We start from the raw sequence: 4,680 nt of genomic DNA, 5'->3' as shown, positions 1-4,680 counted from the left end.
CTAATCACATGCCCCTTTGTATCTGAGAAGTGTGTGAGGGTGTTCGAGACTCTGAGAGAACCGTCTCATATTTACAAAAGCACAGTTCAGAAATGATCATCTGTTATTACTTTTGAGCAACACAAATGGAAAAATCGCTGGCAAACAACAGGAGAAAAAAAATAATGATGTTCTGTAATCCTTGTACATTATAGCTGTACATTATGTAAATAGTAAGGCAGCTGATAGTCCAGTAAAAGAAAACAAAGCAGCTCACCAGTGCCAGGATTGTGTGGGTGGCCTTGGTTTCAGGAGAGGGTCTTGGGCAGAGGCTGGTCTTGTGGAGATGCTGGATTACCTTGTGATGTGTGAAGAGGAACTTTACCGCTACACATTTGAGTAGATCATAAGGAACATACACAGGAAATCTCATAAGACCTTGCCCCCTAGAAAAGCAGTCTGTGGAAGGAGATCAGACTTTTTTCCACTATGTCAGAGAAAACACTTGTCCGATCCCAGTAGTGTTGTACGGGGCCACAGCACTTATGAGGACATGGATGTAGATTAACATGTTGGTGATCCAGAAAGAAAAGAAGACAGGAAAAATGTATGAGGAGATTTTGGGTTGAGCCCCGCCCACCTAGAGTTGCTGGGAATGATAATTATTGCTTGAAAAATACTCAGGGAAGATGTGGTGCAGAGGGAAAGACCCCAGGTGACTCTGTATAGGTACAGCACTGCCTTGCAACCAATGTCATCCAGAAATTTCTTACTCCAAAGGCATTCATTATTTCTGGGATTGCACTGAAAAGAATTGTCATGACATTAGATAAAGTTAAATGGGTAAATATCAAGTTTATAGGTTTCTTTGTATGGGGCTGGGCAAGAACGTGTTGATGAATAACACCACTAGCAATGTATTTCCAATAAAACCAATTCCAGTTTGAGACAGAAAGAACATTCCTAAAATAGTCTCATTTGAAATCATTATAATAATTGGCTCTTATACTATGGATCGTCTCCTCCACAACTCAAGAGGGCACTGAAATGATTTTTAAGCCTAATGGAAATAATAGAACTCTAAGAAGATTCCATGATGTATGATCACTCTGAGCAGAAGATTGTGTGAATGTTCTGTAACAATATTGAGGAAATTAATAATCAGTTTCGGAGGTAAATGTCAGGAATTGTTAAAGTCACTTCACAGAAACATTAGGGTTAAGACAAACATGCTTATTTATAAAAAAACTTCTCAAAAAAAAACTTCTCAAAAATAACTTGAATTTCCCAAGGGAAAATATTTATGCATTGAAAACAATATTTATACGATTTTATGTTCTATGTATATGTTCTGAACTTCATTTCTATATTCTGAAAGCATTTCAATCTATTGTCATGAACAACAGAAAATTTTAATGTATTTTAATGTCAACTATTATGTTGCTACTATAGTTGGCATTCATCATTTTTTATTATTATTTTTTATTAGTTTTCTTTATTTTTGAGAGGCAGAGAGAGACTGAGTGGGGGAGGGGCAGAAAGAGAGGGAGCCACAAAATCTGAAGCAGGCTCCAGGCTCTGAGCTGTCAGCACAGAGCCCGATGTGGGCTCAAACTCACTAACCGTGAGATCATGACCTGAGCTGAAGTGGGTCGCTCAACTGACTGAGCCACCCAGGCACCCCGACATTCATCATTTTTGTTGTCATTCATCAGAAGAAGACTCCATCCCCAGAGTCACATCCTACCATCAGGCTCTGTAAATGCCTCTTTCTGACCCTACTGCTCATGTTTCCCCAACTCCAATATCCTACCAATGTACACAGTAAATATATTTCAGTACATGGGTCAATTCATTGCATCCTGAAAATTCACTTCATTTCTTCATTCTACCCTGAAGCCACTGCTTCAGTTGAGACTCTCTCAGGTAGTGGAATCTTTGTCTCCCCTCCACTCCTTTTTACCAGGCTTGTATGTAACAACATTCTCTTTGATCACTAGCATTTGCAGATAATTTTCCATCCCTCCAGCTTTGAAACATTTGCTATCAGTCTATATCCATCACAGTGCCTGTAGAAATAATCTGCTGACTCAAGTCACCCACCTCCATGGCTCCTGACTTAGTATGATACTTCCCAACTCAACCCATGTTATGTCTTAGTGATTGTAGATCCATGCCAATGGGTTAGCATGATAGCCTCAGTCTCTGACATTTGTGATCTCCTCTCTTCCAACACTCCTGGCTCACCTGCGACCCCCTCCTCTCTCTTTTGCTTACACACTAGCTGTTGTCATTACCAATATAGTAAACTTATTATGTCATTTTCAAGCCTCATATTGTCCTATTACCAGCTATTTCCACTTAGTCTATCTAATCTTTGACTTTAATATTACTTTGTTATCATCAGGGTCTGAAAATCTTGACTCTCCATAACTTTGTCACAACTTCTCCTTACCTAAACTTCCACAAGCCAGCATTATAATCACTTCCTGCAAAAATATGTGATTCCATCCTTTTTTTCCCCACTTCACACTCCTCATCACATGAAAGACAACTTGCATTAAATCTAGCATTTTTCCTCGTCCATGGCATCCTGGTCAGATAAACATGGATGGAGAAAAACATAAAACAGTGTATGTGAAGTTATACCAAATTCCTCAATACTAAGTCCGGTGGGCTTCTTTCTCTTCCCAGAACACATAGAAATTTTTGATAGCATTTCTACTGTATTCACTTTCTCACTTACCTTGATCACTATTTAATAACATTTTCTCTATTCTCAAAACACCAACATATGCTCTGCCAGTGTCGTTTTGATGCCATGTTGCATATTTTTATCGATATATATTTGATGTGTAGTAGTATGACAGTGTTAGGTGTACTACATAAAATTTTATATTTGTATATATCACAAAATGGTCACCACAATAATTCTGGTTAACATCCATCACCACACATAGTTATAAATTTTCTTCCTTGTTATGACAACATTTAAGATCTACTCTTTTAGCAGCTTTCAAATATACACACTATACTAACTATACTAACTATAGCCATAACTATTACTATAACTATAGCCATACTAACTATAGCCATTACTAACTATAGCCATAACACTGCAAATTATAGCTCCATAATTTATTTCTTTTATAACAGGAACTTTGTACCTTTTTACCATGTCAGCTATTTCTCCAATCTCCTGAACCTCACCTCAGGCAAACACCAATCTGTTCTTTTTATCTATAAATTCAGTGGGATAAGTTTTAAATTTTTTGATTGCACATATAGATGAGATCATACAGGGCTTGTTTTTCACGCTCTGACTTATTTTATGTGGCATCATGTCCTCAAGGTTCATCCAGGTTTTCACAGACGCAAGAATTCTATTTTTAATGGCTGAATAATATTCCATTGTATTCAATGAATTCCATTGATCATATCTATCTATCTATCTATCTATCACCTATCTTTTATCTATCATCTATCTATATCTATATAACTTTATTTTATTTATTCATTCAACCATTAGTGAACTTCATATTTCATTTAGAAAAGAAATCAGTGAAAAGACTCCTTCAAAATAATCCCACCACTACATCATACCTTTTTTATATCCTTGCTGAGAAAAGCACCCTTCTCCTCTGGTACTGTGAATGAATTGTCTATGTTTCTAATTATAGCTAATCCATCCACTTGTGCAATAAATCTGGAACTCTCCTTCTTGCTAAGACCCTCTCCTGTTATTCCTTTACCTCATGCCTTATAAAAAAATGTTTCCCTCCACATGCAAATGTACTGCCTTTCTTGCACATTTCTTAAGTCATTGCTCTCTTCCTGTTGAGGGATACGCCTCTAATCACCTTTACTCCCTGTCTCCAGTTTCTCACATCTCAGTTGCTCTTGATCCTGGGAAGTGCTGGACTAGAAAAATGTCTGTAAGTTCTTCCTTTCGTTGTAATGGGATGTGTGGTTCCAATCAAGAGATCGCCTTTTCCTTTGCACCTTGAATATAGGTTGGCCTTTGACACACTTTGGCAAGTCAGTGTGGGGTAAATGTGACACAACCAGGCTCTTGATAAATGCCTGCAGGCAAGCCTTGCTCTTTGCCCATCATACCACCTTGTGAAACAGCCTATCCTATTAGAGGATGAGCAAGATATATGGAAGATATTTTCAGCTAATTTCCAGAATTTTATGTGAGACCATTGCATTCTAAGGAAAATTAGAACCCATATGGGACACCAGTCATTTTCTAGTCAAGATATGCCCACACTCTCATGAGAGAGTTCACAAAGAAGTGAAAGGGGTGAGACTCAAAAGTCACACATGGTCTGATTCCGTTTATATGAAATATCCAAACATGCATAAATCTGTAGACAGAAAGCAGACATTGGTTTCCAGGGAATGGAGGGAGGGAGGAGAGAGGAGTGACTGGGGATTCTGTGGTTTTCTTTGGGAGTGATGAAATGTTTCGAAGCTTAATGTGAGCTGTGGTTGCACAACATTGCAAATGTAGGTTCCACTGAATGGCACAAAATAAGATGGCTAATGTTATGTTTTGCTAATTTCATCTCAATAATGTATATAAATATACATATAAATAATGTAAGCTATATACACCAAGGTATAAAGAGAATAATATATCATAAACACTTTAAATTTCTCAGATATTCTAAGATGCCTTATATTTAAGAAATCTAT

General features: G+C 37.5%; 1 pseudogene; it reads right to left on the bottom strand.

Moving 5' to 3' along the window:
• Nucleotides 1–3,736, bottom strand: LOC122479361 (annotated as a pseudogene).
• Nucleotides 3,737–4,680: the final 944 nt, after the last annotated feature.

This window comes from Prionailurus bengalensis, chromosome A1, assembly GCF_016509475.1.
Source record: "Prionailurus bengalensis isolate Pbe53 chromosome A1, Fcat_Pben_1.1_paternal_pri, whole genome shotgun sequence".
Lineage (NCBI taxonomy): Eukaryota > Metazoa > Chordata > Mammalia > Carnivora > Felidae > Prionailurus > Prionailurus bengalensis.
Note: the sequence above shows the minus strand (reverse complement) of the source record. Positions and strands in the feature narration are given on the sequence as shown.